This window comes from Chionomys nivalis, chromosome 3 (genome assembly GCF_950005125.1).
Source record: "Chionomys nivalis chromosome 3, mChiNiv1.1, whole genome shotgun sequence".
Taxonomy (NCBI): domain Eukaryota; kingdom Metazoa; phylum Chordata; class Mammalia; order Rodentia; family Cricetidae; genus Chionomys; species Chionomys nivalis.
Genome location: NC_080088.1, coordinates 115,652,017 through 115,679,945, shown reverse-complemented (window position 1 = coordinate 115,679,945; position 27,929 = coordinate 115,652,017).

Below are 27,929 nucleotides of genomic sequence, written 5' to 3'. Positions count from 1 at the left end.
GAGGTGTCCACCTGTCACCCCAGAATGTTTGGACTTGCACTTTGGGGCTCTAGGGAAGGGATGGTGACACTGTTCTGGGGAAACTGGATCTGTCTGGATTCAAACCCAGCCCCTCTCATACTGGCTGTGTGCGTTAGCCCAAGACAGGATGTGAATATAGGAAGTAAGGGATTTGGTCCTGCCGTTATGGAAGCTGAGAGAGCTGGGAACGATCACGCTGAGTGAATTCCATCTAAGTCCAAAGGTGTGAGAAAGTGGAGCTCTGATGGCAGAATCAGGGGAGAAAAGGCTGCCCCAACCAGATAGAGCAAATACAACGGTCCTTCCTCTGCTTTTTTTATTCCATTGGGGCCACGATGGGTTGGATGGTGCCTGCCCATCTCAGTGAGGGTGGCCATTCTATGTTCAGCTTACGGTTTCAATAATAATCTCGTGTCCATCCACTAATGAATGCAAGTGGGGTAGCTACAGACTGTGGAATACTGTTCAGCCATGATGAAGGATCGTGACCCTGTGTTAGGAGTTGGAGGTCATTTGTTGGGAGAAACAGTGAAAGACAAACGCCAGAAGGCTGGATGAAAGCCCGCCAGCGGGTACTCAGAGTTAGGTAAGAAATTCCGGTGACTACGGATAATTACAGTAAACGCCATACCTTTCTAAACTAAGAATGAAATTTGAGCATTTTTTACCATAAAGAAGTTATACTTTAAGTGGTCAAATTGGTTTATCCATTTGGGCAATCATGGAAATGTCACATGCAATTTCTTATGTTATTAGTCAAAACTAAATTTAAAAACAGGGACGTGTGATATATTTTGGAGGTACTTTTGGGCACAATAAGAAACAGCGTTTTTCCAGGTCTCTGCATGTCACTCAGTCAAGCTAGGCTAAAGTACAGTTAACCGTCATACTGTGTGCCCTTAGTCAGGGCTTAGTATAAGCCTTCAGCCGTGCACAATGAGGATGACTCTGGTCATGGAGCCATTGTGGGAGCAGGTGAAGGTCAGCCTCTCTATGGTTTGGGTCTGAAACAGCACCCCCAAACTCACACACTGAAGGCTGGGTCTCCAGTGCAGCAGCACTGACCCTTGAGATTGTACCACAGGGGTTCTGACCTCACCAGCGAGTGAATCCATCCACAGACTCACAGTTCAGCCGAGTCTTGGGAGGAAACGTTAGGAGGTCTAGCTAGAGGACGAAGGTCACTCAGAGTGTGCCCTGCCCTTACCTTTCTCCTTCCTGGACACTAGGGTGACAGTCCTGCCCTGCCACACATACACCTGGGTGTGAGCTTCCCTCTGCCACACACTACACCTGGATGTGAGCGTCCCTCTACCACACTACACCTGGGTGTGAGCATCCCTCTGTCACACACTACACCTGAGTGTGAGCGTCCCTCTGCCACACACTACACCTGGGTGTGAGCGGTTTTATACCACACACTACACCTGGGTGTGAACGTTCATCTGTCACACATACACCTGGATGTGAGCGTTCCTCTACCACACACAGCACCTGGGTGTGAGCATCCCTCTGCCACACACTATACCTGGGTGTGAGTGTCCCTCTACCACACTACACCTGGGTGTGAGCATTCCTCTGTCATACACTACACCTGGGTGTGAGCATCCTTCTGTCACACACTACACCTGGGTGTGAGCGTCCCTCTGTCACACATACACCTGGGTGTGAGCATCCCTCTACCACACACTACACCTGGGTGTGAGCGTCCCTCTACCACACACTACACCTGGGTGTGAGCGTCCCTCTGTCACACACTGTAGTAATAGGAGCGGCAGCAGGGCTGCGTCCTACCACCCGGCTAGCTTTACCCGAAATAATTACACGGAAACTGTATTCTTTTAAACACTGCCTGGCCCATTAGTTATAACCTCTTATTGGCTAGCTCTTACATATTGATCTAACCCATTTCTAATATTCTGTGTAGCACCACGAGCTGGCTTACCAGGAAAGATCTTAACCTGCGTCTGTCTGGAGTGGGAGAATCATGGCGACTCACTGACTCGGCTTCTTTCTCCCAGCATTCTGTTCTGTCTACTCTGCCCACCTAAGGGTTGGCCTATCAAATGGGCCAAGGCAGTTTCTTTATTAATTAACCAATGAAAACAACAGATTAGAAAGAAATCACTCCCACATCACCACACTACACCTGGGTGTGAGCGTTCCTCTGCCACACATTGCCCACCCCGACGCTTTAACTCACTGCAGCCCAGGAACAGCGACAACCTGTGTCAACCCTGAAGCCGGGCACCAACCACATCTTTCAAGTTGCTTTTCTCAAGTTTTGTTTTATTTTTGGCCTAGCTGTGGAAAGCTCAGTCACACATCCTGTAAAGTGCTTAGAGAAAGTCCAGATGGAAGACATGGAGAAAGCAGGCTTCCTGCGGATGTCCTCAGTGGTCCCATGGGTGCCAGTTGGGTGGACCATGGGCATAGAGATGCCTGGGAGTGGTGGATCAATAGAGAGACAGAGACAGAGATGGAGATATAGGTGTGTGGACACACAGTTTCCAGTAGCCCAGGGCTATCATGGTCCTTGGTCCCTAAATAGGACTTGGGGATTATGCGACAGGAGTGAGAGCCAGGGATTGGAGCCAGCACAGCTGAGCCTGGAGTTTCAGGCAGAGGATACCTGGGCAGAGAGGGAGGATGTGTCCACCCCAGAGAGCAGGTCTGAGGAAGGAGGGCAGAGCCACCGACCAGGTTACAGTTCACTGGATGGGAACATGGGCCTGCCTGCCCTCTCATTGATGACTCTTGGTATGGTATCTAACCCTCTAGAGGAGCTCACAGCTTCCCATGTAGCGAGCGGTAGAGTGAGGAGACCCAGATCTAACATGTTTAACTTAAAACCAGTGAGAAAAATAAGAATGGCTGAATCGATTGAGTTTGAGAGTGCCAAGGTTAAATGTTCTGGTTCAGACAAACTGCGGGATTAGAGCAAAGTCAAGTGGGAACACGTGCTTACTTATGCGCATGCACCCGTGAGTGAATGTGCACATATACACCTGGGTAAGTCACACATGGATGTGCATGTACACAATACAGCCACATACACACACACATGTGCGCATACATATACACAGATTGCATGCACACAGGCATGTACACATGTGAGCACACCTATACACATGCTATATGCATGTACACTCATGAAGGCATACAGCAACACAAATGAATACACACAGGCAAGCAGGCATACAAATAAGCACGCTTGTGCACACACAGGCCTACGGGTATGTATACACATTAATGCACATATACACACGCACACACACATACATGTACACGCATGCACACATGCACACACAGATGTGATGTGTTCTCAACCCCAGAAGATACCAGGATTGATAGACACTTCATTTGCAAAGAGGTTGGCATAAGTCACTCTTCTACAAATGGGACATAAACAGGTGCTACATGATCAGGATCATAAAATTTCAATCTGCAAATGGCAGTAACCGGAGCTGTGAGCTGACAGCTGGAATGGGAGCCGAAAAGCAGGCCCAGTTCAGGCCTTTCCCTACTTTCTGGGGGCTGCATTCCCTTTATTGGGCCCTGCCTCTCCTTGCCAAGCCTTGAGAGCAGAACCCAGCAAGAGACACTGGCCTCTGAGTGTACCACACTGTAAATCCTTCCAGTGGGAAGAGAGATTTACGGTGTCCTCCATGTGGGCGGCAGGCCCAGTTGGTGTTAATAGCCTTATTAGTTACGTGGCTGTAAAATCCAAGTCTCCACACTACTGAACAGCTACCGCACGGCCCGGCGGCATTCAATCAGCACACGGAAGCTCAAAGTCTTAAAGCCCCTGGAACCTCATTAGGGAAGCCCTCCTGATGGCTCAGAGACAGACAGAGGGACTGAGATCAGTGAGATTCAGGGAGGATCAATGGACCACAGCACAACCATCTCCGCCTGTCACGGTGGCTCATCTCCCACCTCGATCCCAAATGGGTCCAGCTTTGATATTGACCATGCAGAAGCCAAGACGTGTTGCTAATGTCCCCGAGGCAGTGATCACATAGCCCCATTAGATCCAGTAGCAGAAGTCTCCTGGGAGTCAGCACAGCCTAGGAACATGGTGTGGCAGGGGAGGGATACCATCACATTGATTGGAGAAAAGTCTAGCTACAGAGGGTTATCAGTCCCCTAAATACCCACACGAGGAGGAGCCAGAGAGTCAAACCACAAACTTCTAAACCTCAACTACAGTGAAGAGATGCAAGAGCCTGTCACTGCAGGGCGTGCCCATTGCCAAGTCACACGGAAACAACATAGAACAAATTACCAGGAGACGTGACTATGCAGGAAAACCTCCAAACATTCAGAAGGATTCACCCAGCACTTACTTTTAAGGAGGTCAAATAGGATCATGTACATATAGAGAGAATTATTGCCAGCAGTTAGGTTCTTTAAGCAAATTATGTTATTCGTGAGATAATAAAATAGGCGGTTTAATTATTAGTTAATGATGAATTCCATCCTATACACTTGGAGGCAGGGAGTAGTCAGAAGAAAGGGACCAGGGAGGCTGCGTCCATTGCTTCCCACTTTCCCTCCCTAGAACATCTCACGAGTATTCAGCCCCTGGCAAACATCTTGCACATCTTGTCTTCATCATCCCACATAGTCCCTGTAGCTACCTTGTGTGCCCGCAGAGGGCTAGCCTTGAATCTTGACTCAAACACAAATTATGTGATCATGAATGAATTACAGGAAGCAAAGATGGAATGAGTCTGGGGCACTAAAATACCATAAATATGTAATAGAATATGGGGCAGCAAGAGCGGCTATTTTTCAGGTTGTGGTGGTAGTAGTGGGGGTCAGGTGAGGTCCTGGGTTGAAGCTAGTTAGTTATCCAAGTGTAGAAAGTGTGTGACAGTGTCATGTGTTCCTATGTCGCCGTTGGCAGCTTGCAGACCAGGAAGATAAAGCTTGGGCTGAGCAGTGGGGCGACCCGCTCAACGCTGCCTGGGCCTTGCTGAATGGCTACAAGGGTCCTGTGTTTCTACCCAAGTCCCGTTTTCTCTTTTTCTGATTCACACACGAATCACTGGCAAGTTTAATGCACAACTTAAGGGATGTGTAAAGACAGAGCCATCTTGTGTAACCCTTGTCCATAAGGATCCAACAGTCACTTAGGGTTGGGTGTTGATGGAGGGTTAGAGCTAGGGATGGGATTCTCAGGGCATGGGCCTTCTATGAGATTGGATTTGAGGCCTGTCCTGGTGACTGAGGTTGCCTTGACAACCTCACTGTTAGGACCTCCTGTGCTGGAGCAAACCATTGACCTCATGACCTGGAAGAGGAGTGGACTTCAGAACTCACAGGCCAAGAAGGTTCTGGTTTCTTCGGCCGCTTGTGCATGATTGACAGGCATGTGCATGGAGACCTGGTCCCTAAAATGCTCTGGCCAAGGTTAATCTCATTAGTAGTTCCTCAGAGTCACCTGGTGGTGGCTTGAATGAGAATATCCACATAGACTTAAATATTTGAATACTTGGTTCCCAGTTGGTGGTGATGTTTGGGGAAGTTTAGGAGGTGTGGCCTGGCTGGAGGAAGTATGTCACTGGGGGCGGGCTTTGAAGTTTCAAAGCTCCAGACATTCCTAGCTTGTGCTCTTTGCTTTGTGTTTGTGGCTCAGCTTCCTGCCATCCCAGACCCTAGCCCCCTGAAACCATGAGCCCCAATAAACTCTCTGTAAGCTGTGATAGCCATGCATGGTGTTCTGTAAGCTGCAATGTTCATGCTTGGTGTTCATAAGTTGCAGTGGCCATGCATGGTCGTCTGTAAGCTGCAGTGGCCATGCATGGTGTCTCACCTTGGCAACAGAAAAGTAAAAAGGCACACTGATGATGGACAGCCTGTGCCTCTTCACCCGCATCTCTGCTTGCTTCTGACGGGAGGCAGAAGAGGCTCTGCAGCTTTGGGAGGCCAGGAGTCTGAAGCTCAGCACACCACCTCTGCCTCATTCTACTGTTCAAAGCCAGTCCCATGCTCAGCCTGGACTAAGGAGTTGGGGACAGACCCCATGCTGTGGTGGGAAGAGCCACGGGGTGTGGCAGGATGGAGGGATGCTGTGCCATCTTTGCAGATGGTTTGAGGGATGCAGGTTGAGCTTCCCAGAATAGGCAGCATCTGACTTGCACATACCTTACCCAGGAGTCAGAGACCATGGAGTGTTTGTTGAACCCAGGGTATGAGTGAAAGTCCAGCAGCGAACAGCACAGAGAATCTTCCAAAGAACTAAAGGAAGATTCCAGGGCCTCCAAGGAGGTCCCATGGAGGCCAGTGTCGTAGTCAGTAGATTGAAACTTGAATGTCCCCCATGGGTTAATGTGTCTGAAAGTTTGGACACAGCTGCTGGTGCCATTTTGGGAGGTCATGGGAAACTTGAGGCAGAGCCTGCCTGGAGGAACTAGGCTCTCTGAGGGCAAGCCTTCAGTGGTATTTTGTACACAGTTAGCTCCTGTCTTTCTCTCTCTACTTTTTGTCCGTCATGAAAGGAGTGCCTAGATCACATGCCGCCACCATGAGAACCCTCTGAAGCCACAGGCAAAACATATTTTTAATCCTTTAAGTCTTTTAAAGAAAGATTTATGTTTTCTTTTGTCCGTGTGTGTCTGTGCAGGAATGCTTAGAGGCTAGAGGAGGACCTGATCATCTGGAGCTGGAGATGCAGGTGGTTGTGAGCTGCCCCATTTGGGTGCTGGAAACTCAACTTGCTTCTTCCTGCAAGAGAAGGAAGCCCTCTCAATTGCTGAATCTTCCCCACCCCCAATCTTATACACGTCATTTGAATTCTAACACAGTGTGTGAGAGGAACAGAGCAGTGTCCTTGGCTTGAGTCTTCCCCGTTCCCACAGTGCCGGCCACCCGCAGGAGCACACAAACTTCTCCCTTCCTTCCACCCTCTCTCCTTTTCATTTCTTCAGAAACCAACACTCTCCCTGTCTCATGCCTGGCTGGCTTCAATAATCTGCTAATTAGTCTCCCTGGCTTCTGGGTCTCCACTTTCCAATCCATCTTGCCTGCTGTCAGTAGGCCAAGTATTCTAAATCGCAGCTTCCATCACGTCAGCTTTCTGTGGGAAACAGCGCTACCCTGCTGGGCTCTGCGATCCGTCCAGGAGGAACTGAAAAGTCTGTCGAGAGACACTTAAGGTCTTCCTTGGTGTAGTTTCCACACTGTATCTCCTGTTGATGCCCTTCTACGTGTCTCCCGTGCCAGGTACACATATCTCCAGCAGTTTGGATTCCTTCAGAGTCAACAGCAATGGCAATGGCATGCTGCGACCATAACTGTCCAGCTCTGTCACGTTTGCACTTGGCAGGGTAGACTCCCCCCTCAGGGATGGGCTTGCTGCCCAGCCTTGTGGGTCAGCAGATGGCCTCCAACTGTCAGTGTCTGTGACAGCTGCAGAGACACTCCCTCACAAAGGCCAAGCCCTTTCTGGGAATTTGCTGTGAACTGGCCAGAGGAAGACAGAGGTAGGGGCTTCAGGTTTTTGGCTCTACCTGGTTGATTGGGACTAATGGACTTTTGTTGAGATTTTTGCTTGTTGTTTTGTTTTGAGACAGGGTCTCTAGCCTAAGAGTGGCCTGGAACTGAACTTGTAGCTGAGGGTGACGGTAAACTCCTGATCCTCCTGCCTCCACCTCTGAAGTGATGATGTCTCCAGCGTGCATGCAGCACTGAGCCTAATCCGTGTGATGCTGAGCATGGAGCCCAGAGCTTTGCACACACTTGGCAAGCCCCATACTAACTGAGCCACGTTCTACATTCCCAACCCAGCATTGCCGTTTGACCTTCATCTGTGCTTGATCCTGCCTCCTCCTCCTCTCGATGTTTTATTGATGACTTTATGAAAATGGGATGTACGTGATTTGTAATTTATACATTTATGCATGGCCGCAATGGCTTTCAGTGTTCGTGATGCCGTGCGGCTTTCATGACGTGGGTGTTAGCAGTCTAACTGCCGTGAAACCCAGTCCTCATGAAAGTTCATTCTTTGTTTCCCCCCAAACACCCAGTCCTAGACAACCGCTGGCATGCTTTCGTCCCTAATAGTTCAGCTTTCAAGGAAACCTCCCATAAATGGAATTGTAAATGTGGTTTTGTGTGGGTGTGTCTGTGTGACTTTTTACCACCTTTCTACTTTTTAAAGACAGGGTCTGATGTAGCCAAGGCTAGCCCAGACCTTCCTGTGTACTTGAGGATGATCTTGAACTTGCAACTCTTCTGTTTCCACTCTCCGTGTGCTAGGGTTACAGATGGGCCCCCTGCACTGCACCTATTTTATGTGATTCTGGGATTGAGCCAAGGGCTTCATGCATGCAAGGCAAGGACTCTACTAACTCACCTACATCTCCAGCCTTGCTGGCTTGTTTTTCTTGGAATGATGTCTTCAGTGTTCGCCCATGTTATAGCATGTAGCCCTAGCTCATCCTCTTTCTCTTATTGCTGAGTACTATTCTCTAGGATGAGTGTAGCATGTTTTATCCATATCCCCATAAATGGATGGCTGTTTTGGGCTATTTACACTTAGCTGGGCTGCTGTGAGCACTCTTACACAGGTTTTTGCGTGGACATACTTTCCTAAGGATCATTCTGTAATCTCAATTGTGTCTGTGTATGCCCTCGAGAATGCAGGCTGTACTGACCCAGGACGGATTTATTTCACAGATAGACTTACGAACTAGAAAATAGGGACTATGGAGATGACTCAGAGATTAAGAACACTTGTCTTCCACTGGACCCAACATCGGCTTTCAGCACCTCCATCGGGTGGCTTACAACTGCCTGTTACTCTAGCTCCAGGAGATCGGACACCCCCTTCTGGCTTCCAGCAGCACCTACACTCACATGCACATACGTATAGAGAGACACACTGGCATACAGATAATCAAGAAGGAAGTATGTGTACATACAAAACGGCATGTGCATTATGATGGAATTGTTCCTTTGTGCCAATAAAACATTGGAAACAACAGGACTGACATTTTAGTTCAGGCTGATCAGAGAGGTTCTGTGCATGACCTTGTTAAGCGACACAGCAATTAAGTGGTGGTCCCAGGACTCGACCACAACTCTGTGGCTCCATAGCATATGTTCTCCTTGCTCTTCTCTCTCTCCCTCCCTCTCTGCTAGACCCTACATGATTTTTGTACACCACCCCGACAACAGCTACCCCTAGTCTAGAAACAGCGCCCCCACAGGCTCAGTCTACAGACAATATAAACTCACAGTGTTCTCAAATCAGTGATTCCATCTGAAAGCACAGATCATGCAGGTTATTGTTTATTTAAGATTTATTTGTGTGTGTATTTTACGTATATGGGTGCTTTGCATGTACATTTGCACACCAGTAGAGGGCACCAGACAGTTGTGAGCTGTCGTCTGGGTGCTGGGAACTGAACTCAGGAATGCATGCTCTTAACTCCTGAGCCATCTCTCTAGCTCCTTATTTATTTATTTATTTATTTATTTATTTATTTATTTATTTATTTTAAAGCAGAGGGCACCGACTGGCAGCAGATGGCTCTGAGCTGGGTAGTGACTCAGCACCCAGTCCCCTTCTCTGCTTATCTTCCACCTGGCCCTTCTGGGCATTTGAGCTTTGGGGCTTTTGCAGCCTCAGCATTTACTCATCCAGACCATGACCTCCATCAGTGACTGCTACACTAGGGAAGCCCAGGTCTTAGGTGTCCCTGTGTTGATTTTTTTTGTGCTGAGAGGAGGGGGTGAGTTGGGAAACTCAGATGGTGTTTCCAGTTGCCATGGTGACCAAAAGACAATCCTTCAACAACAACAATTTATGTTTTCTCGGTTCTCAGTCTAAGCCCAAGGGCCCTGCAGGGTTTGGTTTCTGGTGTGGGCTTCCCTCCTGCCTTGAGGAGAATCCCTGTTGGATTCTCCCGTAGTGTGGAGCAGAGCTCTGTGTCTCTGGGTGAGGGGGTGAATGTATGTATGTGCATGTGTGTGTGTGTGCATGTGTGCACATGTATGTTTGTGTGCATGGATGCATACCTGTGTATGTATGTCAGAGATGGACATTAGTTGTCATCTGTTGCTTTTCACCACGTGGGTGTGAGCATGTGTGCACATGTGTGTTTGTGTATATGAGTGCATGCATGTGCGCACACGTGTTTGTGTACATGGGTGTGTGCATGTGTGCACATGTGTGTTTGTGTGCATGGGCATGCACATGTTGTTTGTGTACCTGTGTGCACATGTGTGTTTGTGTACCAGTGTGCGTATGTGTGCACATGTGTGCTTGTGTACATGGGTGTGCACATGTGTGCACGGGCAAGTACATGCTTGGGATTCACTTGCCCATGCGTGCAGAGGCAGAGGTTGATGCAGTGCCTTTCTCCATTGCTTCCCCCGTTTCATTTTCTGGGCCAGTGTCTCTCAGGGAACCTGGAGCTCACTGCTTCTGCCAGACCAGTTGTCCGGTGAGTGCTGGGGTCTGCCTGTCTCCAGGGCTCCCTGAGGCTGGAGTTATAGAAGCATGCCACCATACCCCACTCTACACAGGTGCTGTGGATGTGAACTCAGGTCCTCACGCTTTTGTGTTAGGCACTTCCCCCATTGAGCCATCTATCTCCCCATCTACCTTCTTTGTGTTAAGGTGTTCACTGTAGTAAGAGGAAGGCTGCATGGTTTTGATCCCATCTCACCTCTGGGGTCCCCTTGCTGGGGTCCCCTTGAAGGCCCCGTCTGAAAGTGTAGTCTCCCAGTTAGTTAGGACTTCAAGAGTGTCTTACCACTTTTGGGTACATATCCAAAGGATGCTCAATTGTGCCACAAGGACATGTGCTCAACTATGTTCATAGCAGCTTTGTTTGTTACAGCCAGAACCTGGAAACAACCTAAATGCCCCTCAACTGAAGAATGGATAAGGAAAATGTGGTACATTTACACAATGGAGTACTACACAGCAGAAAAAAGTAATGACATCTTGAATTTTGCAGGAAAATGGATGGAGCTAGAAAACATTATTTTGAGTGAGGTAACCTAGACACAGAAAGACAATTATCACATGTACTCACTCATAGGTGGTTTTTAAACATAAAGCAAAGAAAGCCAGCCTACAAACCACAATCCCAGAGAACTTAGACAACAATGAGGACAATAAGAGAGATTTACATAGATCTAATCTACATGGGAAGTAGAAAGTAGAAAAAGACAAGATCTCCTGAGTAAATTGGGAGCATGGAGACCTTGGGGGAGGATTGAAGGGGGAAGGGAGAGGCAGGGAGGGGAGCAGAGAAAAACGTAGAGCTCAATAACTGTCAATAAAAATTTATTTAAAAATATTTTTAAAAGTTTTAAAAAAAGAGTGTCTTTGGAGAAGATGGATACACTGTTTCTAGGGGCATTGCTTTCTACAGCAAATTGATATCTAACTCCACGTGGTACTTGCCCAGATCAGGTCTTGCCTGTGGAGTCTGTAAACACCTTGACATTATTCCTTGTACAGTTTACACTAGCATCAATAGGCAACCATGCTGGCTAGGTTTTATGCCAACCTGATACAAGCTTGGGTCATCTGGAGAGACGGAACATTAATTGAGAAAATGTCACCATTGGATTGGCATGTGGGTATTTTCTTTTTTAAAAAACTATTTTTTTAGACAATCTTTTCTCATTTTACATACCATCCAAATTCCCACTCTCTCCCTTCCCTTTTCCCCTCCCCCACCCTACCTCCCATCTACTTCTCAGAGAGAGTAAGGCTTCCCATGGGGAGTCAACAAAGTCTGACACATCACTTTGAGGCAGGACCAAGGCTCTCCCCTCCATTTTTAGGCTGAGCAAGGTATCCCTCCAAAGAGAATGGGCTCCAAGAGGTCAGTTCAAGCACTAGGGATAAATCCTGGTCCCAATGCCAGTGGCCTGTGGGCATTTTCTTGATCTATGATTGGTGTGAAGTGGGCAGCCCACAATGGATGTTGTCACCTCTGGGCAGATGGTCCTCAGGTGTGTAAGAAAGCAGGGTGAGCAAGTCATGAGGAGGAAGCCGGTAAGCAGCACCCCTCCATGGCCTCTACATCAGCCCAGGTGTGGCTTCACTTATGAGAGACTGTAAACTGTAAGATGAAATAAACCCTTTTCTGCCCCAGACAGCTCCTGATATAACCAAAGGGGAAGAAAAGATTAGTGAATAGCAGACTTCTCGTTCACGATGGTTGTGAGTGCGGTTGTGAGCATCGATCTGTGTGTCAGCTGACTTGTCTCCTGAGTCAGGTCTCATGCAGCCCTGGGACTTTCAGTTGCCTTTTCTGTAAAATGGGGGTCAAATGATATCCAAAGGTTGAGTTATTGCTGGGATTTCATGACCTGATCTATGTAGAGTCTTGGCTTCGTTAGTGGTATGTAATAATATTTAACAGGTTATTGGTGCACGCACACATACACACACACACAATGCACACATGCACACGTGTATGCACTGAATATCTGGTAGTCAGAGGGACACATGTACAGCTGGTTCTCTCCTTCCACCGTGTGGGTCCCAGGGACTGAACTCAGGTCTCAGTCTTGGCAGCAAGCACCTTTGCCCACTAAAGCAATCTTGCTGGCCCCTGCAGTTTTTTTTTTTTTTTTTGTAATAGCCATGATTGTTATTTTTCAGCAGCCCTCCTGGATCTAGTGAGTTCCAAATCCCTCTCAGCTCCGGCCGTCTCACACCTGAATATTAGCAGCCTCTTGTCGCACTGGGTTTTCAGGCATCTCCCACGGTCCCGGGGTTATTCCTAACATTTTGCACAAAAGACATTTCTGTTTCTCTCTTTTATCATTTCTGGCTAGAGGGACCTGACACTTTTATCAGATTCTTAAAAGGGTCTGTGACCTCCCACAGCAGTTATGGATGGTTCTAGAATATGAGGGTTTCCACGGTATTTCAGGGTGACCCCAAAGTGGGGGAAGTTTGATCCTCCTGAGTGCTATGGCCTCAGGGAGACAGATTTCAGCTCTGAGCAGTAGCATAACTTTCTGAAAAGCCGGGCAATCTAAGGCTCACAATCGGCTTTATCAAAGCAATTTAGTGGGGCTGTTCATATCTCCCAGCAGTGGGCAGTCCCACGGGGAGATAAAATTTGATAGGAGCAGCAAAGACTCTTACGTCCTTGGCAAAGGTCGGCGCTGTTTGTGAAAGTGTCAGCGACAGGAACAACTGGGCTGTTCCAGAATGAGGCCTCAGGCTTGACCTCTTTCAAGACATACACAAACCTTGGGGACATTCTCCGCAAGCAGAAGGCCTGAGAATGATGGACCAAAGGCGTGATGGCCCAGAGTCACTTCCAAATGTAAACCCAGGCTACTGTCCATCACGGACACCTTTGGCGGCTGACTCCTTCTTCCTTCTTGCAGTGTGTGTGTGTGTGTGTGCAGGCCAGCAACCAGCCCTAGCTGGCATCCTCCACACACTTTGTTTCTGAGATGGAGTTGCTCTTTGGCGCTAGGCTAGCTGGCCCACAAGCTCCAGAGATCTGTCACTAACTCTGCACAGTGACTGCAGGCATGCATTGCCATACTTGTCCTTTGGCTCCCCTGCCCCGCCCCGTTAGTATGATGTCAGGGTTCAAAACTCAGGCCTTCCCACATGCACAGCAAAGGCTTCACTAACTGAGCCTTCCTCCTGGCTGCTGGCTGCTTCTTATTAGGAGCTATTTGTCTTAAACACAGAACATGGATGTCTAATATTCAGGTCAGTGCAAGAAGAGGGGCAGTTTTTGTTGTTGTTTGGGACTCGTACTCAGTATGCAGCTTTGACAGGGCCAGGACTCACAGAGATCTGCCTCTTGAGTGTTGTGAGTAAAGGTATGTACCTCCACACCTGGCTTTAACAGCTTTCGTGGGGATGAATTTATTAATGATTAAAATAGATAACTGAGATTTACATGCACGTAGGTTGTCACTAAGATAAAAGTTGATGGGAAGAATTTTGCAGTGGCAACCATGAGCTTAGTGTCTCAGAATAGCGTCACCTGGGCTGCTCTTTTGCTTCTAATATTAGGTAAAAACAGCGGAGATAGTATCCTCCCTTTAGGGGAAGCCTTGGCAGTGCTCAGCGCAGCCAAGAGCTCCCCCACTGTTTGATCTGGCTCTTACGAGGCGAGGCCACATATCCCCAGTCAGCTAAAGCCTTGGAGGGGATAGCTCAGCCACATCGTACAAAGCAGACTATTCTTGGGGCTGGGGGTGTAGCTTGGTGGTAGAGCGCTTGTTCAGCAAAGGGCGAGGCCCTGGGCTTGACCTTAGCATTGCAAAGGCAGAGAAGTATGTGACACACAATACCTCTTCTCAGAAATTTCCACAGAGCTTAGGGCTGATGTGCGTTGATATCATGTGGGCTCACATGCACATCTCAAAGCTGAATGGTCAGCTGGTCCTCAGTTCCATCTGGAACAACAAGGCTCAAAGTCACCAGGATCCTGCTCTTAAAAGGTTTACAGGTGCTTGTGGGTCAAATTGGATGCATTTATCTGCTTCCCACACCTACACACTCTTGTTATCTTTATCATAAAGACAATGCCAGCTTTAGAGAAGGGCAGAGATACCCTGGAAGCGGTCTGTTGTATCAGTGGTGGGCAGGTAGGACTTGGGTCTCCTGGGCTCAGTTCGTCCTGAGCTAGATGATGAGGTAGATATCAAGAAGGGAAGAGTGGGCTCACATGGCCTGCGTGGAGGGTGGTCGTGATGGTGGAGGGTGGTCGTGATGGTGGAGGGTGGTCGTGGCGGTGGAGGGTGGTCGTGGCGGTGGTGGAGCGTGGTTGTGGTATGTGGAGGGTGGCGGTGGTGGTGGATTGTGGTTATGGTGGTAGAGGGTGGCCGTAGTAGAGGACGGTGGTCGTGGTGTGTGGTATCTTCATTCTACTGGTTACCTTGCTAAGAATAACAAGGAGGAAGAAATGGCCATGAAAACTGAAAGGCTGATTAATATCAGGGAGTAGCCTTGACACAGAAAGACAGGCCGCTCACTCCCATTAGGTGGGAGATCTGATTGGTTGAGAGGGTCCTGAAAGATTCCTGATTGTGGTGGCCACGTTCTCTCTCCCACCTCCTATGGTAGGTGTGGAATCTCCAGCCTTCATAACTCTAAGCCTGTTCTTTATAATTTACCAGCCTGTGGTCTTCTGTGATACCCACACAGTGGGTGGGTGGGCACTTGGTCCCCAGTCAGTTGTGATTCTCACACTTCTTGTGTGTTTCTCAAGGTGTGTTGTAAAAGCTGGGTCACACAAGACAAAGCTGGCAGGTATTTATGAGTGCTCACATACGGAAAATAATCCACCAGCTGGAAACACCTGGACTGTACCAGAGAATGGGATTTGGGTCCAATAGTTCCGAATATGACAAAGTGTCAAGTGGAGACTTCTCGGATCCGGGATTTGTGGCTCCTTGAATCTGTGCCTAGCAGGTGAGGCAAGGCTGATTCCTCTGCTTTCTGTGCTGCTCAAACTCCCACAGCAGGGCAGGACGTGCTGAGATACGGTTTGCCTGCAGTAGGCCTCAGGAACCCTTTCCTGGTCTGTATCAAAGCAAGATGCCAAAGAGTCAGCCCTGAATTCAGTGCGGATTTTACAGGTCAGCGAGGTTGAATAGACTCTGACTAGTGATAAATCGCTGTAGATCTTGTTTGCTCTTTGTCTCCACATCCCAAGATGGAAGGGAGAGGGGGAGAAGCTGGAAACTGCTGATCCCAGGGTGAAGCTCCACCATCTAGCAGTGGGCAGCTGGAGGGTCTTTGGAAGGGTGGTGAGCATCCGCTGTGGGGCTCCCTGTCATCGGACATGGTCCTCAATCCGGGAAGGGCTTAGCAGGAGTCACTAGGTCCCTGCCTAAAATCCTGCCTGGCATAAATTAACATCAGTTGAATGAGCAGATTAGCCCCCATCCCTCTTTCTCTTCGAATGAGCACCTCGTTGCCCATTTTAAAAGACTCTTTTCTTATCACCCAGGCTCTGTGTAGAACGGGATCATCAGAACATCAAAAAACAGAGGAAAGGGATGGGACCTATCTCAGCTGGTACTGTGCTGCCTAGGATGCACGAAGCCCATGTACTTTGTCCCACCTTTGTGACGACCAAGAGATGGGGGAGTTCTATGAACTCTCCAGTGCTCCTGACTAGGCCACATGGGAACACGGCTCTGAGCAGAGCTACACACAAGCTAGCTCTGGCATCTAGTAACCACAGAATCGGAACTTCTGTCTCAGCGTCACAGCGGGTGGCCTTGCACAACACCAGTTGCGGGTGACTGGTGAGAGTTCACTCTGGGTCAGTTGCTGTGCAAAGGCAGAGACGTTCTGTCCTGATTAAGGTTTGTGAAGACGCAGAAGCAGACTGTTGAGGACGAGCGACTTGCCCTGGCTGCACAGTCTGCCCGTGGGAGAGGTGGGTGTGATTCTGGGAACAAAGAGCTCACTTTCTTCTAAGTATTGGCCCAGACACTTTGCATGCCACCAGGCTTCTCAGAAGTCCCTCTCCTCCCAAGAGCTTGCACACTCACACGCTCGTCCCACCCTCAGGTTCTAATGGGTTCTTACTACATGGATCTCATTCAAACATCTGTCTAATCTGCCTTCTGGCTGGTCTTCTTTAGATGAGGACATATCCCTCAGATCCTGAGCCACCGGCCTCTGCAAATGTTCTGTTTATTCTTCCTCTCAGAGGACAGCTGGGTGTTTTTTTTTTAAATGTTAATTTTTTAAAAAATTTATTTATTTATTTGTAATATACCGTCTGTGTGTATGTCTGTAGGCCAGAAGAGGGCACCAGACCTCATTACAGATGGTTGTGGGCCACCATGTGGTTGCTGGGAATTGAACTCAGAACCTTTGGAAGAGCAGGCAATGCTCTTAACCACTGAGCCATCTTTCCAGTCCCCCAGCTGGGTGTTTATAAATCCCATTTACATAGAGGACTGTTGGTTGAAAGGACTATGACCCAACCATCAAGGGGGACATTTAAATTCCAGCCTTAACCCTGCAGGTTTTAAATAATATGCATGTTATGGTAAGTGGGGCTAATAATAACACACATATGTAAATACCAGCTACGGTCACTGAGGAGGTTTACAGTATGGTGCTCAGTCTCGGTGGTAACTTAGGTTTGGTGAGAGACAGCTAGGAGGCAGAGTTTATCCATGGGCTCACATCCACATAGGCTGGTGGGAGTTGGGGCCTGGCTGGAGGATCTGCATTAAAAGTGCTTGTCCTACCATGTCCTCCTCCTGTGTCTGCTTCCCGCCTACTAGGAGACAGCCAACTCCCTCCACCACACTCTCCCACGGCTACAACATTCCTCTTCACTGGGTGGTTCAGAATCAGTGCAGTAGGACTGTGGGCCAATGTCTCGGAAACCATGAAGCAGAACAAATAATCCCTCCTTTGGTTGTTCTATTCATGGCTTTGAAAAACATTAGGTTCCTTCCAGGTTCTGGCTATGACAAACAAAGCTGCTATGAACATAGTTGAGCACATGTCCTTGTGGTACGATTGAGTGTCCTTTGGATATATACCCAAAAGTGGTATTACTGGTTCTTGAGGAAAATTGTTTCCTAATTTTCTGAGAAATTGTCACATTGACATCCATAGGGGCTGTACCAGCTTGCATTCCCACCAGCAATGCAGGAGTGTTCCCTTTTCCCCACAACCTCTCCAACATAAGTTGTCATCAGTGTTTTTGATCTTGGCCATTCTTACATGTATAAGATGGAATCTCAGAGTTACTTTGATTTGCATTTCTCTGATGACTAAGAATGTTGAACATTTCCTTAAGTGTCTTTCAGCCATTTTAGATTACTCTGTTGGAGAGTTCTTTGTTTATGTCTGTACTACATTTTTTATTGGATTATTTATTCTTTTGATGACCAATTTCTTGAGTTCTTTGTACATTTTGGAGAACAGACTTCTGTCTGATGTGAGGTTAGTGAAGATCTTTTCCCATTCTGTAGGCTGTCGTTTTGTCTTGTTGACCATGTCCTTTGCTTTACAGAAGCTTTTCAGTTTCAAGAGGTTCCACTTATTAATTGTTCCTCTCAGTGTCTGTGCTGCTGGGGTTATATTTAGGAAGTGGTCTCCTGTGCCAATGTGTTCAAGTGTACTTACCACTTTCTCTTCTATAAGGTTCAGTATGGTTGGCTTTATGTTGAGGTCTTTGATCCATTTGAACTTGAGTTTTATGCATGGTGATAGATATGGGTTTATTTTAATTTTTCTACATGTTGATATCCAATTATGCCAGCACCATTTGTTAAATATGTTCTCTTTTTTCCATTTGATATTTTTTGCTTTTTTGTCAAAAATCAGGTGTTTGAAGGTGTGTGGATTGACATCCGGGTCTTCTATTTGGTTCCATTAGTCTTCCTGACTGTTCTTATGCCAATACCAGGCTGTTTTCAGTACTGTAGCTCTGTAATAGAGTTCAAAGTCAGCGATTGTGATGCCTCCAGAATAGCCAGAAACTGGAAACAACCTAAATGCCCCTCAGCTGAAGAATGGATAAGGAAAATGTGGTACATTTACACAATGGAGTACTACACAGCAGAAAAAAATAATGACATCATGAATTTTGTAGGCAAATGGATGGAGCTGGGAAACATCATTTTGAGTGACATAACCCAGATACAAAAAGACAATTATCACATGTACTCACTCATAAGTGGTTTTTAAATATAAAGCAAAGAAAATCAGCCTACAAACCACAATCCCAGAGAACCTAGACAAATGAGGACCCTAAGAGAGACATACATAGTTCTAATCTACATGGGAAGTAGAAAAAGACAAGATCTCCTGAGTAAATTGGGAGCATGGGGACCTTGGGAGAGAGTAGAAGGGGAGGGGAGATGCAGGGAGGAGAGCAGAGAAAAATGTAGAGCTTAATAAAAATAATAAAAAATAATTAAAAAACAGTAGAGAGTTAAGCTCTTCAGTGTAAGCTCTAGTAGACATTTTTACACCTAATGTACAATCCCCCCCCCACAATTGTTCATAAGCTGGAGGTTTGTTCTGGGAAGTGTCATATTTGGCTTGGTAAATAGAAGAATTCAGATATCTGAGTGTTTACTGTGCAAGCCTCCCTTGCAGCTAGATATGACCTAGATCAAAAAATAAGGATCCACCGAAAATCTATCTGTGGAGTCTTCCAAAAGAAGGAAAAAAGACACAGCCTGGCCATCTTTCCTCTCCTTTTCAGTTTAGAAAGAGCATGTGATATTGGCAAAGAAGATGGCCATCTTGAAATTCTGAAACAACAGCTGCAGGGAACACTGGCACTCAGAACGGCCATGCCCCTGCACTCCCAGCAGCCATGCTGACGCCAGCAGATGCCTGCTCTGGAACTGTGGGGAGATTGGAACCTCCTCTGTCTAAGACTATGGTTATTTAGTTTAGTTTGTTATTTGTAACCAAACAGATCCAACTGATAGAAAACAATTTATCGCTTTTTATTTGTAATTAATAAACGGCTCATTTTAGAAAACAACAAATGAGTCAATATAAAAAAGCAAACCAGAGACACAAAAGTTCAAGGTTATTCTCATTTTAAATATGTCTGTGGTAAAAAGCAGATACTTCAAGATGTCATGGTCATACTCAACTTAGGGCTGGACATACCTGCCTCAGTCTGGGGGCTCTTTGTATCAAGGAATAAAGAAATGTGGGCATTGAGTAACACATTTACTTAGTAGTCTTTCTTACCATGGTGTGACAGTCTGTGGTAAGGGTTTTTATTCTGTTTGTTTTGTTTAAACTTTCTTTCTCTATCTTTACTCTTGTAGCAGTTCACAAGGTCTCGTTACATTTTAGGAAACAAATTACCCCACCAGTGCCTCGCCCATCAAAGCTAAGATTACTGCGTATTTATCCTTACGATTCTGTCTTCCTACACAGCTACATACACAGTGGGATGATTTTGTTTTGCATACTAAGCAGACTGAGGTACACTGTCCTGCAACATACTTCATGTGCGTATCCGTCTTGGAGATATGTCTGTGATGGTTCAAACATCTGCCTCGAAATTCCCTGTGGCTTCTGTAAGGGAAGGAGCTAATTGCCAACTTGACAGAGTCCAGAGTGTCCTGGGAGCTGGACTTCTGGCCACACTTGTGGGGAATTGTGATTACCTTACTCAGTGTGAAGGTGCCCAATGTGGGCAGCCCCATTCCCTCCCTAGGATCCTGGGCTATGTGATGGAGAAAGGGAGTGAGCAGCGGCATGCATGCATGCATCACTCTGCTGACTGTGGGTGTGACATGGCAGCATGCATGCATCACTCTGCTGACTGTGTTTGTGACGTGGTAGCATGCATGCATCACACTACTGACTGTGGACGTGGCATGTTAGCATGCATTCATCACTCTGCTGACTGTGTTTGTAACATGGCAGCATGCACGCAACACTCTGTTGACTGTGTGTGACATGGCAGCATGCATGCATCACTCTGATGACTGTGGGCATGGCATGGCAGCATGCATGCATCACTCTGATGACTGTGTTTGTGACATGGCAGCCTGCATGCATCACTGCTGACTGTGGGTGTGACATGAGCAGTGGCTTCAGGCTTCTGCTGCCCTCACTTCCCTGCCATGTTGGACTGCATGCTGAATGTTGAGCTAGAGTAAACCTTTCTTTCCTTAGTTTGCTTTTGCCAGAGTATTTCATCAGAGCCACAGAAAACAGGGTAAGACAGCTGTGTGTCGAGGAAGGATTTACCAGGAGTTAAGGAAGTTCAAGGTGAAAATGGGCCACTTAAATGCTAACGGTCTCCATGTCTCTAGAGGAATCAAGTCAATCAAAGTCAGACACATAAACTATGGTGGCCTTTAAGGACCATACTTAGCTTGACATACTATTTGTTTTTTGGCTTCCTAGGAAACAGGAAATTGCATCTTTCCCTGTCTTGGGCATGAGGTTGCTTAGTTACTCAACAGTGGCTGATCATGCTGTGTTTAAAAATCAGGATTAAATCAATGATGCCCTGTGGATGACTGAGCAGTGAGGACTCAGGATGCCAAGAGCTTTGAAGATTTTTTCCGGACATGCTGGGTTTGTGGCCTTGATGCCTGCGGTCAAGGCAAGACACATTGCTTCTGAGGACCGGGTTGGTGATGGCGTGGCTATGAACGAGCAGCCTTTGCGGTGGGAAACCATGCACTGGAATGTGTGTGCTCTGTCTTCTCCCTAAGACGTTCAGTCTCTGTTCTACACTGTGGGGGGCAGCTCACCGGGAGCCCCTAAACATGCTCAAGGCTCCAGGTTCGGTCCCCAGCACTGCAACAACAAACCCAAGATGGTCACAGTCTATTTCACGTTGCGGGTGGATAGATTACATGGCAAAGGGAAGCAAAGTCAGCTGTTGAAGTAACTTGCCCATTAATTGACCTGAAGAAAGGAGGTTAGCCTGGATTCTGAGACGCGTAATACAATTGCTGGATAGTTCAGCGCTGAAGAGGGAGCAGCCGGCCATCATCAGAGCCACAGAACGGGCTACAGCTTCATGGTCACAGTTCTCCTTACATCCATAGGACTTATACTCTAAAGCAGCAGCTAAGTGACATTTCTCCCAGTCAGACTCAGTTCCCCTTTCATAAAAGAAAAAATTATAACACCCTGTTTACCACTCAGAAATGAATTTCACAGATAGTATAATCTATACAAGCACAGAGCATCAGAAGATGAATACAACATTCTGACAGTACTGGGAGGGAGAAGAAATTGAAGTTGCTGTAATAAGATGGTTTATATCTCAGCGTGTCTACGGCAGCATGGGACTGTACAATAAAACACAGCAATGCAGCCGGATAATTGCTCCGATCTATAACCACCGTGGCTTCCGCAGCCAGGAGAGTAAGCTCCTAGAGACGTGTTGTGTCGCCAGTGAGAGATGACACTTGAAGCTTGGCCATCAGCAGCCGGGTTTGTTGAGACAGTGTTATGGCTCATCAACATTTTTAACAAAGCAGAGATTAACCCCTCTGCAATTAAAATCCACTTATATTTCTTTAAAATTCAATGTTGGGCCAACAAAATGGCTCGGCTGATAAAGGTGCTTGCTGCCAAGCCTGATGTTTAGAGTTCAAATCCTGGGACCCACATGGTAGAAGGGGAGAATGGACTCCTCTCCTCTGATGTCCAAACGTACTGTGACACACACACACGCACACACACACACACACACACACACACACTAGTTTGTGTGTACAAAGGTTCTGACACACGGAGTTTTCAACCTGGGGTTGCAACTCAGTGTAGAGTGCTTATGTCGTGTGCATACCCAGCACTGAAAAAAACCTGAATGTCTTTATGGATGCCAGCGTTAGTTGGACATTTTTGTGAGCCCAGTGTGACTGTGCCCACAGCCTAGTGATGATCTCCACCTCCTCCTGTGATTTCTAGATCTCTGCAGGGAAGCTCCATGATCACAGCCCACACACTCTAGAGTTCAAGGTGTTCATGGATCTCTATTTGTTCCCAGTGGGATTTGCGTGTTCTGAGTTTGTCCTCGTCTGTCCTTTGCTTCTAACCTACAAAAGCAATGCTGTGGGTGTCGCTACCTTATGAAAAGAAATCCATACAACTATGAGCTCAGTCGAAAGGAGCAAGTGTTAACTAACTTCACAATAACCAGGAATGATAGCTGCAAAGGCTTCATGGTTGTGACTTCACAGGTCATTGGAAGGATTAATGGCCATCAGCGTGCAGGGAGGAACAGTCAAGTACTCACAATGGCCAAGGAGCATGTATTAATAGAGTCAGCCCATTTCACAGACAGAACACTCAAGTCCAAGGTCTGTGAAGGTTTGTGGTAGTCTGTCTCCAGACCCTGAGTGTCTAAGTGCTGTGCTCTGTGGTTAAATGATCTCGCCATACCCGGTTTGGTCCAGTAAAGTACAGGATACTTGCCACAGCACTCAGAATATACAAGCCCTCAGCTAGTAAAGTTTGATTTTCCTCTAAAAAGATTTCTATGGAGTTTATGCCCAGCCTTGTTCAGACACAGAGAGAAACAAGGATGGAGGGCTAGCCTGCAGCCTTCGGGATGCTTGGGGCACGTCTGGAAGTTGCCCAGCCTCATGCGGAAAAGTACTTTGACAAACATTTTCATCACTAATATGAAATTTGGGCCTGGGGTTTGCAGTTCTAAGCCTGGCTTTCCAGCTCTCTCTAGCTGGCCCAGAGCAGGCAAGTTTAACCCTGGAGTCAGATCCGTGTTGTTCTTAATCCCAGGATTCATTTATTCAGAAGCTACACCAGGGAAGTGGGGTACAGCTCCTGTCCTCCAGGACAGCACAGTCTTACAGGTTGGGATGAGAGAAGCCCCCTTGGGTCTTAGCTGTGGTTTACCAGTGTAGAGACAGCTGAACAAGTCAAATGTATCGGCTTCTACTTTCTCCCTTATGAGTTAATCTTGACTGCCAAATTCGTTGGGCTGAAGGACACTTAGTAAATTCCATTTATGGGTGTGTCTATGAGGGCGTCCCAGAGATGACTGGCAGCTGAGATAGCAAGTCAGAGGAGAAGACCCACCCCAAATATGGGTGACACAGTCCCATAGGCTGAGGACTCAGATGGGACAGAAACGGACAGAGGAGAAAGCTCATCAGCGACTGCAAGCTTCATTCTTGCCGAATGAGTGACTTTGCAGCTGGGGTCACCCTGCAGAGACATCAGAGCCCAGCTTCCCCAGCCTTTCAGTGCGGACTGGCACCAAGAATACTCCAGAGACCTCCCAGGCCATCTGCTCCAGACTGAGTGGTTGAAAACAATAAGAATTGATTTTATGTAACCTGGAAGGTCAGAAGTCTGAAATCGAGGTGCCCCTGCAGGGGTGGAGTTCAAACTCTGCTGCCCCTAGCTTCTAGTGAGCAATCATTCCTGAGCTTATGGTCACTCCCCTTCCTCCCTCTCCCCTCCTCCCTCCCCCAGTCCCCATCCTTCTTTGTCCTCTCAGTCCTGTCCTTTCTCTTTTTCCCCCTGTTTGTAGACTTCTCTTCATCTTTCCTCTTGAGGTGGGTGGTGATAGTCTCTTGGTTGCAGAATCTACCCTTCCTTATTTTAAACATTAAGAGTCTAAGTGGCCAGGTTCCACTCCAGGGACCAGGAAGAGCCGACTGGTTCAATCTGAGAGGTGTCCTCCGCTATCCAACCATCATTGGCTAAGGGGTGTGATGTAGAGTGTGGGCTCTGGACCTCGCAAATGTGCTTGCCAAGGACCTCCCTGCGAAGTTAATGGTATTTTAAAAGAAGGGCAAACATCCAAACATCAGAGGGGATCCTGGGTATTGCTTGGCCAAAGTATTTTTTTTTTTTTGTTACACTGTCCATGAGTCAGACTTTGTGTTAAGTGACTCCTATGTGTTTGTTTCTGATACATTCTCACAATGGGTTGGCGTTCTGAACTCCCTGCCTCTCCCCGTGTGTGTATGTATGTGTGTGTGTGTGTACATATGTGTGCACGCATGCATGGAGGCCAGAGGTCAACTTGAGGCTTTCTCCTTCTATCTCTTTCCACCTTGTGTTTTTGAGAAGGTCTGTTGCTGAGCCTAGAACTCACAGACTTAGCCAGCCCAGCTGGCCACTGAGCCACAGGGATTCTCCTGTCTCTGCCTCCTTAACACTGAGATTATAGGTATGCATGGCTACCCCTGGCTTTTACTTATTTATTACTAATTAATTAAGTTTTATTTATTTATACTTGGGTTCTGGGGAATTGAGAATCAAGCACTTACTTTCCCCAGCCCAGAGATTCATTTTACTTGTCTTTATAAGATGAGCAGACGGAGGCTCTAAGCAGTGGAGCAATGCTCCCAGTTGCACAGGTAGAAGTGGTGGGGCCTTCTCCTAGCCTCCCTCCAGACTGCAGATTTCCCAGGGAGTTGCTTTCAGACTGACAGGGGCTTTCTTCTTGGATCTTGGTGGAGAGGAGGCTCCATGTCATGTCTGGAGCTTCAGCTGCTGGATGGTGATAAAGTCAGGGTCCCCCAGGTTCTGATCACTTAGCTATGCTGGTCACACCCCGTATCCCGGAACTGTGGTGAGAAATGCAATTTGTAGCATCCCAGGTGGAAAATTTCTGATTCTCTCTGACGGAGGCTGCCGAGGAGGATTGGTCTCTAGCCTGGTGGAAACATAAACATCAATTCTGAGAATGAAGGGGGGCGAGGAATGAGGTCCTGGAAATTGATGGAAAGCTGGCTGTTTGGAATCTCAGAATTAACCAGGACTCTCCCTGTAGCTGCCTTCTTGGGCTCTGTCTACAGGTTTCTGAGACACATTTTTTAATCCTCTTGTCATCTTATTCGACCTGGAAAAGAATATAAATTGTTAGGTACTCTGGCTGTGGAATTTACACACAGGGAGAGCTGACCTGTGGGGACTGATGCAGCCGCACACTCACCAAGTTTTCTGTGCATGTGATGGACATGACCAAGATGCTGGCTGGGACATCAATCTGTGACCGCCCAGACCATTATCTCCTGCTGAGTTTGAGAGGTTTTGTTGCTAATCCCAGTCGGCCGAGGGTGCACTTTGGAGAGAGGTCTTCCTAGGAAGAAGGAAATAGTTATAACGAAAGAGTAGGAAGTGGGTTGATATTCTGAAGCATATTTTATTTTTTAAGATTTATTTTGATAGTGTGTGTGTGTGTGTGTGTGTGTGTGTGTGTGTGTGTGTGTGAATTCAGGTGCCCTGTTCCAGTTTGCTTTCTGTTGCTTTGATAAACACTATGGCCCAAAGTAACTTGCAGGTGGAGCAAAAGGCTTATTTATTTGACTTACACTTCCAGGTTATAGGCCCATCATCAAGAAAAGTCGAGGCAGGAACCTAGAAGAAAGAGTTGGAGCAGAGACCATGGCGAACACTACTTGTAGGCTTGCTCTTACGCTTGTGTTCAGCTCGTTACCTTAGAGAGCCTCTGTCCACCTGCTATGCCCAGTACTCCCCACAGTGGTACCATCAATCAGCAATCAAAAAATACCCCACAGATGTGCCCATGGGCCAGCCTGGTGGAGGCAATTCCTCAACTGAGGTCTTCACTTCTTAGGAGTGTCCAATCGATAGTCAAGATTAGCCATCCCATGTCTGTGGAGTCCATAAGACAGTGTCAGATCCGCTGGAGCTGGAGTTACAAGCAGTTGTGAGCCACCAAAGGTGTGTTCTGGGAACCAAGCCTGTGTCCTCTGGAAGAGCAGTATATACTTTTAATCACAGAACCATCTCTCCCAAAGCTTATTTTAAACACTCCATTGTACTTGACTCCGGGCTTGAGGAAGCTACACTATCCCCTCCTCCAGAAGGAGGGCAAAGAAGAGCCTCCAGTTGTCAAGACTTAGGGGTAATCAGTAAAGGCTACTTCTTAATTTGTTATACAAAGTGTCAGGCTAACCATTTCCCATATATTATTTCCCATAAGCCACTAAACAATCCCAAAAGAGAAACCGAGGCTCCTGAACAAAGGTGAGCAGAGCGTAGTTTGAATGGCAGAATGTGAACCTTAACTCCAAAGCCCACACCTTTAGCTTCAAATCCTCCTGGTTTCCACAGGTAATCTAGGAAACCAATAACTGGGAGTTATGGGGACCACGAGAGAAATGGTTCTTCCACCCCAGTGCCTCGAACCCTCATGTTTGGTGTAAAAGTCTGTGTGCCTGTTGCGGAGTTGATTTAGAAGGCTACTTGGTGATCGCAGGCATCTAGGAACAGAGAGGGATGCAGAGCTGTGCTACACTCCCCCAGGCATCTGTTTGCTGTCTTGGGTGCTCAAAAGGAAAAGAAGAGGAAGTCTCCCCGTGACTTCCAGCTCCCAACACCTGCTCCTGAATATGATGTTCAAGATCTTAAATAGTGCCCTGAGTCACCAGGGCATTGTTTATTTATTTATACCAAGCTTATTACCCAAGGTATTCGGCGTGTCCCAGGCCCCCAGCGTCCACAAAGGGGAACCAAGGAAAAGCAATGAAAATTAGGATAAGTAAGACGGAAGAGGAGATGGTTCCGAAAGCAAGCCGGGCTCAGGGGAGGGACGAATGGGCAACAGCACGGTGATAGGGCATTGGGAACTCAATGCTGCCAGTGCCAAGAGGGGCCATGCTCGGTAGAGTGCACAGAGGTCACGAGACACAGGGTTTGGCAGGTCAACAGATGGTGCTGATCCTAAACCAGGAAGGCATTCGTCCCGGTTTCGGAGCCTGAGCAAAAGGGTACTACACAATCACGGACAACTTTAGTAATAAATTTCACTGGATGTGTGTGTATGCGCATGGGGTGGGCTGCACGCATGTGCCATGGTGCGCGTTGCGCATGTGGGTGCGCGTTGCGCATGTGGGTGCGCGTTGCGCATGTGGGTGCGCGTTGCGCATGTGGGTGCGCGTTGCGCACGTGGGGATAGGGGTCAGAGGACAATTTGGAGGAAGTCAGGTCTCTCTACCACGTGGGACCCAGGGATCGAATTCAGGCTTGGCGGCAAGTGCCTTTACCTGCTCAGCCTTATCACTGGCCACTGGGATGTTCTCTGACTCCGAGGCTCACCAATTTGGATAGACAGTTCAACACGGGGCTCAGGAATCCTCCCGGGGACTCAGGAATCTTCCTGGATCCTCCCAGGAATTCCCCAGGACACTAGCCCTGGCTTTGCAGGTGGGTTCTAAGTGGATCAAACTCAAGCCCTCATGCTTTCGAGCTAAGCTCTTACCAATGGAGCTACCTCCTGTTCCTCTGTGACGATTTATAGTGAACACGGAGTGCATTTTGCCCATGTATTATTTTTATTATTCCTGTGCACACATGTGTCTGTGTATGCGTCTGGGGGGAGGTGGGTTAGAGGATACCAGATACCTGAAGTTGGAGTTACTGGCAGTTGTCAGCTGTCTCAAGTGGGTGCTTAGAATCGAACTCGGCT